The sequence below is a fragment of the Macaca thibetana genome, chromosome 12, assembly GCF_024542745.1.
Source record: "Macaca thibetana thibetana isolate TM-01 chromosome 12, ASM2454274v1, whole genome shotgun sequence".
Classification (NCBI taxonomy): Eukaryota; Metazoa; Chordata; class Mammalia; order Primates; family Cercopithecidae; genus Macaca; species Macaca thibetana.
The window spans coordinates 104,047,924-104,060,705 of NC_065589.1; the positions used below are offsets into that span (position 1 = coordinate 104,047,924).

At 37.2% G+C, this 12,782-nt stretch overlaps 1 protein-coding gene across 1 annotated transcript in view; it reads left to right on the forward strand.

The window, feature by feature from the left end:
- The window catches only part of HNMT (histamine N-methyltransferase), a 1,236,603-nt gene that overhangs the window by 39,357 nt on the left and 1,184,464 nt on the right, over window positions 1–12,782 (forward strand). The window lies entirely within an intron of this gene.

A 12,782-nucleotide genomic window follows, 5' to 3' on the forward strand; every position in this document is an offset into this window, starting at 1 on the left:
CATGGGAATATATTTTGATGCCCGATCACGCCCCTCCTCCTGCAATTTGGTCCTCTCTTGTCACCTTCTAGCATTAGAGTTTCTCATAATCATTCTCATAGCAGTTATTGAAAGTCCTTTTATGAATTCCCACTTCTGAAATCCTCAAAGCTGATCGAGTAACTATTCTTGTTCAACACCTGGTTATCTATTTCTTTCTTTAAATGTATGAGCTACTTCATTTCCTTGCAATGAATTTAACTTTGCATAAGATAGGTGAGAAGCTAAAGCTGTGTAGTATGATTGCACGAATGCACTAATGTTGTTAGTTATTCAACCTCTTTAAGGTTTAATTATGAAGTAATTAGCCCAGCTCCTGGGACACAGTCACTGCCCAGTAGATGAAATCCCTGCCCTTCTTCAGGCAGAGCACTTAGTATACTAATCACATTGCATCTCATTATAGATTCCATTGCCTGCTTCCTTCCCTGTACTCTGAGCTCCTAGTTTCTAATGATACTTGTTAAATAGCACATACTTAGTAAATGTTTGATGAGGAAAAAAATACTTGGTGTTTATGTGTTTTTGCCTCTCCTGAATCTGTATCCCTCTCTTTCTTGAAAATTTTCTAAATTATCTTTGGACAATCATCTCTCTCCGATTCTTAGTGAACGTGGCTTGATGACATACCTCATGCCCCAGAGATGAGTCATGAATGGGTTAAGCTTACCAAGTATCTTATTTCCCTGGTTGCAGTGATTGACTCATAGAGCAACACATAACTGAAATAAAGCTAATCAGATGCAAGGAGACATTTATCACAAAATCCTGGGATAAATTGCTTCCACAATGCTATAACTCCTCCCTGGCTATAAGTAGTATAAAATGTAAAATTTGGAATTCAAAATTTATTGTGTTAACATCAACCAAGGTATCCAAAACTGTTAGGAGTACTTGAGGCCACAGAAAGAGATGAAGAGAAATGGGGCTATTTCTGAAATCTTTAGTGCTCTAAGATCAAGTCTCCCTTAAATTATACCAATGTATTAACTTTTCAATTATACAAGCTGATGTATTTTTTTGTCATTTAAACCACATTGAATTTTCTTCCTCTTATTTGCAACATGAAGAGTCATAACAGATATGTTATTTCACTCACTTTACTAGCTCTGGGTTTTCTTGCAAAAAAAAAAAACAAAACAAAAAAAAAACATTTTCACTAGTCGTGTCTCTAGCTTCAACAAATCATTAAACCCTGAGTCTGAGTTTCTGTGTTAATTTCTTCACTGGCCTATATTTGACTTACACACATAACACTTTAGTAAAAACTCACTCTATTATATTGATATTTAGAGGCATGTTGCTTCTTTCATATGGTCTTATTTTAATGTACTTTTTTCTTCTTTTTATAGCATCATTATTTCTAAAGATGAAAGGTTTCTTGGAGATTATCTTATTCAATTAACTCATTTAGTATACAAGAAAACCGAAGCCCAAAAGGTTAAGCAATTCTTCCAAAGCCATACAAAATACATCAGTTAAAAGAAATTCTATGACCATATTTATGCTAATTAGTCAATTGTTTGGCTTGATTAAACTGGTCATTTCTCACAAACAACGAATTTATTTTCTCTATATGCATACAAAGATCATGAGATATTTTCTATCCAGGTGTGATGGTTAATACTGACTGTCAACTTGACTGGATTGAAGGATACAAAGTATTGATCTTTGGTGTGTCTGTGAGGGTGTTGCCAAAAGAAATTCACATTTGAGTCAGTGGGCCGAAGAAGGCAGACCCACCCTTAATCTGGTGGATACAATCTAATCAGCTGCCAGTGAATATAAAGCAGGCAGAAAAATGTGAAAAGGGAGAGACTGGCCTAGCCTCCAGGCCCACACCTTTCTCCTGTGCTGGATGCTTCCTTCCCTGGAACATCAGACTCCAAAGTCCTTCAGTTTTGGAACCTGGACTGGCTCTCCTTGCTCCTCAGCTTGCAGACAGCCTATTGTGGGACCTTGTGATTGTGTAAGTTAATACTTAATAAACACACACACACACACACACACACATATATATATTTCTATTAGTTCTGTCCCTCTAAAGAAACTTGACTAATACACTAGGAATCTCCTGTGCACCATTTTAAGAAAACTAAAGCAACATTTAAGTAACAAATAAGTAATAAAGTAACACTATTTGTTACGAGATAGGTATGAACAAACACCATAAAATTTGGAAGAGTTGAGAATTCCTTCTAAGTTTTTATTCAGTCACTCATTTATTCATCTAACAAACGTGTTTATTGAAGATTGATTGAAGAAGCCTATGTTTCAGAATCCCAGTTGTTAAATAATTTCTATGGATCGGGTTAAAATCTAACCGTATCTTTAAAAACAGGTTGAATTTTTATGTAAGTGAGCAAGACTCAAAGGCATTCTTAGGCAACAGAATCTATGTTAGCAAAGACTCAAGAGGGGAAAAAATAATCATGTAGAGAAAATGTATAGTACAAAAGGAAGCTGAGCCAAGTGATGAAAACCTAGAAATAGTGAGTGGGGCATTCAAGCTTTCAGTTGATGTTGCCAGCGCATGTGGACAGGGGTCTTAGGCATTATTGTGTCTTAGGCGTTATTGTGACCCTAGGTAAAGAGGATCATGTGCCACTCAGTTTTATTGTGTCTTAGGCGTTATTGTGACCCTAGGTAAAGAGGATCATGTGCCACTCAGCCAGGTCCTTCTCATGTAACATCTCATAAATACAGCTGTACTGTGAAATAAGCATATATTCAATGTATGAATTAAGAAATCAAAACTCAGTGGGATAAAAGAAGCATCCAAGAAAGTTCAAGCCATTCTAAAAGCTCAAACTCTTACTAAACTCAGATATGGCAAAGGAAACCTAGATACTGACCAATCCTTTTCAACAAAAGAGTTAGGCATGGAGGACAGAGCCTCCCATCACTGAAGAGGAAGATGAGACTTTCCTGTGACCTGAAGTGTAATTGAATTGATGATATTGATGAGTTGATTCTTTCATGCAGATTAGACTGTATGTACTAGATATTATGCCACTGAGACCAATTTTGGCCCATTCAATAGTGGTGTCTATATTTCTTCTGTCATTCACTCAGAGTGCAGGCTAATATTTTTTCAGGAAATATTGAACATTCTATCAAGGGTGCCATCAATTTGAGCCTTAATCATCATTATGTAAGACTCTGCTTGTCATTTTAGAAACCGTTTCATATTTATTGCCTTTTCATGAAGATGATGCTAGAATGACTCCTTGATAACTGATCTGCAAAGAACATTGGCCAAGAAGAACCTGGTCACTGCAGACTTGAGAAAGGCAAGCATTCTGTGCCTAAATTCAATGAAAATTACAAGATGAGATTTTCCACTATTTAAAGAGGTAAACATGTCAGGAAATCTATGCATACAAAAATATATATTTACAATGATAGTCGCCAGTGCTATAATATACTGACTTTACATCCCTGTTGTTTTTAAAACCTGTTGAGAAATGTACTGTGAGAAACAAAAACTGTATACATAAACCTTTGACGAATATGATTGCACTCACACAACAGAAATTAACACTGAACTCCTTTATATAACCCCATAAATGTGGCTATCATTATTCTGCTAAATTAATTGTGGCCTTCCCACATTCTCAACTATTCCTTCCTCACTATACAATTCAGTCTTATTTATAATGTTAAAAAATAATATCAACCTTAGCATTCTAAAAGACAAAACCCTTTTAAATCAAGGAAAGACCTAAAGTCTGCATGAACATTTTTGAAAATGTTTTGCTTCAAAGTTTGAATTCAACTCTTGTCTCCCAACAAGACAAATGTTTCTTAATACTTAAAGATAAATAATAAAAATATTTTATACTTCCTTACCATATAACAGAGCCTGCTTGAGCAGAAGGCTCTGTAATTGCTTTGCCAATTAAAAACATACAAATACAAAACTGCTGAAAGAGTATTATCTAAGTCCAGTAATTTGCTGTTCTACTTAGCAGACAGACTGCTTAAGGGCATATCACAAGAACGCACAATTTGTTGCATAATGGTAATGACATTTTCAGTCATTATTATTGCTATAGATCAAAGTCAACCAAATGTATTATGTTAAATGCTAACATAGTGATGGTCTGAATTTTGAAGATACATTTAAACAAGAACTGGTAAAATTATCATGAGGAAATTAGATTTTGCCCCTTATTTTAATAACACCCAATTTTAGTTCACAAGCCAGGCTTAACATTTCATAGGCACTAACCTGGGGGTTTATTTCCCATTGACAGTTAATATAAAATGTTTTTATTTCATACTTCTTGAACATCTGTATTATTGTACTATTAATATAGGCTAAGCTTTAGAGGATGTGACAATATAACGTTTTAAGTAATTCTCCAAATAAAAATTGTAAAAATCTTCATGATTTTTTTCTATGATATTTGCCAATGATTGCCATCTTTACCAATAATCTCTAGGATTATCTAATAGAGAAGACCATTCACATAATAAAATATTTTGGATTCGATTGCATTTATTGTAATATAATTCATAAAATACAAGGAAAATAATTAACATCTGTCTATCAAAGGGTAGAATAATAATTAAGATCTATTATGACTTTACCATAAGTCAGACACTGTACTGAGGACTTTATGTTAATCACCTCTCTTAAACCTCAACACAACCATATGAGGTACTATTATTGTCCTCATTTTATAGGGGAGGTAATATGTCAATATCACACAGATATTATGTAGAGAAATGTGATCCAGCCAACATTAATCCACTTATGTCAAAGGTAACATGCACATGTTCATTCAGCCAACAAATATTAATTGAACACGTTTTGTGTTCTGCACAGAAACTTGGCTGTCACAGTACCAGGTACTAAAGGGAACTGTCATAAATAAGACAAATAGTTTCTATTCTCACAGAATTTAAGATCTATGGGGAGACGGATTGATAATTAGGCAATTTCAATACAGACCATGCTTTCATTTGCAATGTCTGGCTCTTATGTTTAAAGGTCCTGTGGCAAAAATCAGAGCTCCCTTTTTAGTATGCTTTGATATATTTAGAGAGGCTCTATAATTGCATATCTTCTTTGTTCTGCATAAGTTTGGACATCTGAACTCAGAAATCTCAAAACAATAAGGGGAGCCAAGAAAGAAAAATCCAGAATCTTAGAGTCTGGGAATTCTTATGGCTCTTTCCTGTTTTGCTTCTCCAAAAGATTTGTTTCCCATTTGAATAATTTCTTTATTTCTTTATCAATTTGGGGGTCATAATCTGATCCTGTCATATGTTTCATGAACAAAAGGGACTACACAGAATTAGTATTGATTTGCTTTATGACAGTATATGCAGAAGAGTTTTTTGCTTGCTTGCTTGCATTTATTCTAAGTTCTAGTCAATGATGAGTTGACGTCAAAGTTCAGGAATAAAAATACTCCTTAATATCTACAGTAAAACGTTTAGGAAGTCAGAATTTTGAGTATTTATGAACTCTCTTTATGTAGAATGCCAGAGTCCCTTCATTCTGGCTGTCTATCAGTGTGTGTCCTTTATAAGCATCAGGGCATGTGCAACAAACATTCTCTCATAGTTCTCTATCTCATCAACCATCTGTGCTTTCCATTCACTCAGACACATATTCAGGAACCGCCAGCTACATCACCAGGACAATATGTTACAGCTGACCATTGAACAACAAGAGTTGTGAAACTCACGTGGTCCACTTATAGGTGAATTTTCTTCTGTCTCTGCCGCTTCTGAGACAGCAAGACCAACCCATTATCTTCTTTTCCTTCCTAGGTCCACTTAACATGAAGACAATGAAGACCTTTATAAGGATTGACTGCACTCATTGAATGGTAATACAATTTTCTTATTTTCTTTTTTAATTTTTAATTTAGTTTTGGGGATACATGTGAAGGTTTGATACATGCATAAGCATGAGTCAACATGTCATTAGGGTATATATTATTACATTACCCAGGTATTAAGCCCGGTACCCAATCTTTTCTCCTCTTCTTGCTCCTTCCAGCCTCCACCCTCAAGTAGACCCCAGTGTCTGTTATTTCCATTTTTGTATTCATGAGTTCTTATCATTTAGCTCCCAATATTAAGTGAGAACATGGAATATTTGGTTTTCTGTTTCTGCATTAGTTTGCTAAGGATGATAGCTTCCAATTTCATCCATGTTCCTGCAAAAGACACAATCTTATTATGTTTTATGGCTGCATAATATTCCATGGTGTATATGTACCACATTTTCTTTATCCAATCTGTCATTGCTAGGGATTACGTCGATTCCATGTCTTTACTTTTGTGAACAGTGCTGCAGTGAACATTTGTGTGCATGTGTCTTTACAATAAAATGTTTTATGTTCCTTTGGGTATACACCTAGTAATGGGATTTCTGGGTTGAATGGTAGTTCTCATTTTAGTTCTTTGAGGAATCACCGTACTGTCTTCCACAGTAGTTGAACTTATTTACACTCCCTCTAACAGTGTATAAGGGTTCCTTTTCTCCACATCCTCACCAGAATCTGTTATTTTTCCTCAAAAGTGTCTCATTTTTATACCAGATCCTGGATATCCCCCAAAGAGGGAATCAACCCATTTGCCAATGGGAGTCTTATTTCTCAATGGAGGTGGCGGTGTGTGTGTGTGGGGGGGGGGGGTTGGGAACATTTCCATACCTTCTAGATGACCAAGAGCATGCTTCTCATCTCACACTGTAATCCCCAGGTGTTGAGGGATGGACCTGGTGGGAGGTGATTGGATCATGGTGGCAGTTTCCCCCATGCTGTTCCCTTGATAGTGAAGGAGTTCTCATGAGGTCTGATGGTTTTATAAAGGGCTCTGCCGCCTTTACTCTCTGCTCTCTCTCTCTTCTGCAGCCTTATGAAGACAGTGCAAAGAGCCGCGTATTCCCCCATAACTGCCATTAGCTGTCCCCAGAAGTATGCTTCCTGCCTTGTTGTTACCCACCAAACCTCTCTCATAATTCAGAGTAATTTCTGATATCCCCAAAAGTTTAAAAAGTGAGATAATTCAATGTAAAGCAGAATAGAGCCTTAGATTTTCACAGAGATCTGTCTACTTTCAAGTCCTCGGGTTTCTTGAGGAAAACAAAAGGTTTTGTTTTGTTTTGTTCCTAAAACAGGTTCTGTGGCACCTCCTTGGTTAATATTGTTGGCTCTGTGTCTCCACTCAAATCTCATCTCACACTGTAATCCCCAAGTGTCGAGGGATGGACCTGGTGGGAGGTGGTTGGATCATGGTGGCAGTTTCCCCCGAACTGTTCTCTAGTGAATGAGTTCTCATGAGGTCTGATGGTTTTATAAAGGGCTTTTTCCCATTTGCTCTCTGCTCTCTCTCTTCTGCAGCCTTATGAAGAAGGTCCTTGTTTTCCCTTCACCTTCCACTGTGATTGTAGTTTCCTGAGGATTGTAGTTTCCTCCTCTGCCAGGAAGAACTTGAGTGAATTAAACTTCTTTACTTTATAAATTACCCAGTCTTGGGCAGTTCTTTATAGCAGTATGAAATGGAACTAATGCATCTTTTCTCCATATGGAGTCTCAGGCTGTTAGAGCTTGAATATCTGCTTTTTATTAAGCTGACTTTTAACCATAGCACTCTTTAAAAAACAATTTTAAAAATGTCTTATTTCCCTACTTTAGCCATGTGAAATGGCCAATACTTCTGGCTTTTGAACTTTACCAAAGGTAACCTTCCAGGCACTCAGAGAAAGGAAATTTCAAGATGTGGAAGAAAGAGACTCAACAAATGGTAAAAATCATACAGATTTCAACTAAAAAGTACTTATTCCCTAGGCCAAAAATTGAACCTGAACCTGGGCCACCACTGTGAAAAAAACAAAGCTTTATCTACTGAGCTACAACACTGGACAGTCTCCATTGCCCTTCCCAGAAAAAGCCTAGAACAGCCAATTTTGAGCTCACAAAGGCTTTTAACTGCTTGAGATAATTTTTAGGGCTAACTATGGCATGAATTCTAAAATTTCTGTTCCCTTAGTGGAGACCAAGAGAAAGTACCACCATGTGGTTACAAGGTCAAGCTCCCAAGGAACATTTCGCAGGCAAAAGCCTCTCACCTTTTCAAGACACAGCCCAAGAGGTTGCATGGGGTAACCAAATTAACATTTTCCATTCTAGCCAGAGCAAAATACATGTGATGTGACAAAACGTAGACATTAGCCACTCTACTTAGCACCCAATATCTAACTGGCAAGGCTCAAACTTGCCCCTGGACAGGCCCTGTCATGTTTAATCCAACCTCCAATGAGGAGTTCCGACATGTGGTCTCTGGGCAAGATGGTTGCCCTGAGTAACAGAAGAGAGAAAGGAGAGAAAAGGAGAAAAGCATTGCCTGTGACAAGGTGGAGAAGGCAAGGAGTTCAGGGAGGCCAGAGAAAGACCCAGCCATTGCAGCGATACTGAATCAAAAGTTTAGGCGACCACTTGTCGGTCGGGAAGGGATCTTTTCCAGCAGTTCCATCAGCTCTCAAGTTTCCCTTCTGGGGAGAAAAAAGCTCCCCATGTCCCATTTGTCCTGTACATGCCTAATCCTGTCACCCACAGCTGTTGGCAAAGACTGCAAGGTAGATTAATCCAAAGAAAATAGCAGTTAACATCCCATAGTGCCAAATCCACCCTTAGCCAAGACAGACTTTACCGAGATGGGCCTCTAACCCACTAAATCTTAGGAAGATTCTAACCTTCGTAAGTTGGGCCTCAAAACCATATTTGGTCAAGCATCCCTGTCTTTTATTAAGAGGGACTTTTAACCCACTCTGTCTTAGGAGAGACTCTAACTCCCCTAAGTTGGGCCTCTAACTCAATCCCATCCTTTACCCGGGTACCCTACCACTTACCCAAAGCTGGCCAGTTGGTGCTGCAGTCTATTTCCTTTGGGTCAGGGTCTCCTCAGTATCATCCCTTTGTGGTTTCCCAAGAAGGTGTTACCAGAATGGAGTCCTGATCCAGACCCCAAGAGAGGGTTCTTGACCCTCACACAAGAAAGAATTCGGGGTGAGTCCATAGAGTAAAGTGAAAGCAAGTTTATTAGGAAAGTAAATAAATAAACAATGCTACTTCATACGCAGAGCAGCCCTTTTTAAATTTTTTAATTTTTAATTTTTGTAGGTACATAATTGGTATATACATTTACAAGGTACATGAGATGTTCTGATATAGGAATGCAATGCATAATAATCATACTTTATGATTTTCTTAATAACATTTTCTTTCCACTAGCTTACTTTGTTGTAAGAATACAGTGTATAACACTTAAACGAAATATGTGGTAACTCTTTGTGTTTATTGGCCAGTCATTTGGCCAACAGTAGGCTATGAGTAGTTAAGTTTTTGGAAGGTCAAAAGCTACACATGGATTTTTGACTATGTGGGGGGCCAGCATCCCCAACCCCTGTGTTGTTCCAAGGACAACTGTGTATTTTATCATGAACATCCAAAGAAAAAGAAATATTGTGAATTCTGGCTAGAAAGATAACTTGGAAGATCACTTAAAGTAGAAAGATCTGTTCATAATTCTCAGATTATCCTTCATGAATATAGGCTGTGGTGTGATTATACCTTGAATTTTCAGAAATGTTGTAATCCTGTTTTTAAACACAATTATTATTAAAAAGCAAATTATGTAAACTGACATTTGTGCAATTTTTTCAAAAGTTAATATACACCCAGAACTCAGACTTTCTAAATATCATATTTTTACCTATACTCTTAAGGTTATTTACATCTATTCTATCTGTATGCTGTAAATACTATATATTGGTGTGCTACCTGTGCATCTCTTCCCAGTTCCACGTTCAGTGACTTTGATGGCTTGAAATTTATCATGGTAAAAAAATAGTATTTATACCACAGAAAAGGCAAATACTCATAATCACGATTTATTTTTGTTGGTTTCTTTAGAGAATTTGTTGTTAAACTTTTACTATTAAATTATTTTATATAGGTTTCCTTTAACTAAACAGGTACTGATTTTGGATTCTAAAATCTAGTGCAAAGTAAGAAAAGTCATTGAAATATAGGTTTTGGTATTACTAGGTTTTTAATCACAAGAACCAGAGCAGTCACTTCATTAGTTAGGCGATTATAAATGAGGAATGGTTTCATATAATATTTCCTTCTTTGCTCAGAACCTTGCTTTAATCAACCCTCACTTTAAGAAATCAATTAATCTAGAATGTGACATCAGCAAAGTGGTAAAATAGGCGATTTCAGCCCTTATCCCTCCAGAGAAACATTATTTTGACAATCATTCATAAATGAAAATACCTTTTTGAGAGTTCCAGAGTCCAGTTGAAAGTTTCCATCACTCTGGTGGACGACAAAGTACAAGATCAACTACACTGAAAGGGGTACAGAAAGCAGTTTCACTCTGCCAGTAACACCCTCCCAGAGGCAGTTACAAATCAGTGCCAAAAGAAATTTCTTTTTTCCTGCAGGAGAAAGAGAGAGCATAGAAAAGATCTGGGTTTCCCAGAATTTGAAGGGGAACATCCTGAGAGGCCTGCTTGTATCTTACTGCATCCTGAACACTGAGAAAATTGGATGACTGGAGAATCCGAGACCAACTAGGAACAAAAAAGAAAGAAGAAGGGAGCTCACAGAAACCAGCATGTGTGCCTCCACAGATGGCACCCTGTAAATGTCCAAAACCAGCATCCCAAGTACTTCCAAGTTAGCATGTAGACTTCAGGAACTGGCTTAACTCTGGGGGACTGGGAGAAAGCACACAAGCCTGAAACTGCTCCTTCAGAAGAGATACAAATAAATGAATCTTACACCCATTGTCCCAGCATTTTATGCACAGTTCCAAGGAAAAGGGGTGGGTGACACTTGACTTTTCGTGTGGCTCTGCAGGGTAGAAGAAAGGTGCATCAACCTGAAACATCCCATTCATGGAGGAAAGAGGAAAAGGAGTTTGCATGCAATGCCCTAGAACATCCCAGCACTTACCTAGGAGAAAGAATGGGCAGCTTTCAGCACCCAACATGGTTTTATGGGATAAAGAGAAGGCATACAGATTTAAGACTTTACCCCAGGATGGAATAAGAAGAGTTGAGTGGGTGTATCCACAGAAAAGATTTAAGAGATCTCTATAATCTCTAGCTGGGCTGACTGATGAAGGTCTTTTCATCCCAAAGCAAGTTTATAAAGACTGGAAAAGGGGGACTTTTTTTTCAACTGTGTAGACATCAATGCAAGATTACAAATATTATGAATAATTAGGGAAACATGACACCACCAAAGAAACAAAATAAAGTACAATAACTGACTTAAATAAATGGAGATCTATGGATTGCCTGATAAATAATTCAAAATAATCATTGTTAGGTGGCTTGGTGAGCCACAAGAGAACACAGACGTGCAACTAAAATAAATAAACTAATATTAGGGAAATGCAGATCAAAACCACAGTGAAATACCTTTCTCACACCAGTCAGAATGGTATTATGGAAAAGTCAAAAATAACAGATGTTGGCTGGGTGCAGGGGCTCATGCCTGTAATTTCAGCACTTTGGGAGGCTGAGATGGGTGGACCACCTGAGGTCAGGAGTTCCAGACCAGCCTGGCTAACATGGAAAAACCCCATCTCTACTAAAAACACAAAAGTTAGCCAGACATGGTATCAAGCACCTGTAATCCCAGCTACTCGGGAGGCTGAGGTGGGAGAATCACTTGAACCCGGGAGGTGGAGGTTGCAGTGAGCCGAGATCGCACCACTGCACTCCAGCCTGGGCAACAGAGTGAGACTCCCTCACAAAAAATGAATGAATGAATGAATGAATGAATGAATAAATAAATAAATAACAGATATTGGTGAGGTTGTGGGGAAAAGAGAACACTTACACACTACTGATGGGAATGTAAATTAGTTCAGCCATTGTAAAAAGTAGTTTGGCAATTTCTCAAAGAACTGAAAACAGAGTTATCATTTGACCCAGAAATCCCATTATTAGGTATATACCCAAAAGAATATAAATCATTCTACCATGAAGACACATGCACACATATGTTTTTTGCAGTACTATTCACAATAGCAAAGACATATAATCAACCTAAATGCTCATTAATTATAGACTGGATAAAGAAAATATTGTACATATACACCATGGAATACTATGCAGTCATAAAAATGAATTAGATTATGTCCTTTGCAATAACATGCATAGAATTGGAGGCCAGTATCCTAATAAAACTAACACAGGATTAGAAAACCAAATACCATATGTTCTTATTTATAAGTGGGAGCTAAATATTGAGTACATATGTGAAAACAAAGAAGGGAACAACAGACACCAGGACCTACTTGAGGGTGAAGGGAGGGAGGAGGATGAGAATCAAAAAAGTACCGATCACGTACTATGCTTATTACCCTGGTGATGAAAAACCTGTACACCAAACCCCTACAGCATGTAATTTATCTATATAACAAACCTGCACACGTACCCCTGAACCTGAAATAAATTTTTTTTAAAAAGAAAACAATATATCAGCAATACCAGAAGTTCAACTAAAATATTGAAAACATAAAAAACAACAAAACAGAAATTTTAGAGATGATGAATATAATGACTGAACTGTAAAATAGAAACGTTTCCATAGAAAGCTTGAAGAGTAAACTCAAGTAGAAAAAATAATCAATGAATGTGAAGAGCGTTTCATTTGAAATTGTCTAGTCAGAGGAGCAACAGTAAAAAGAATGAAGAA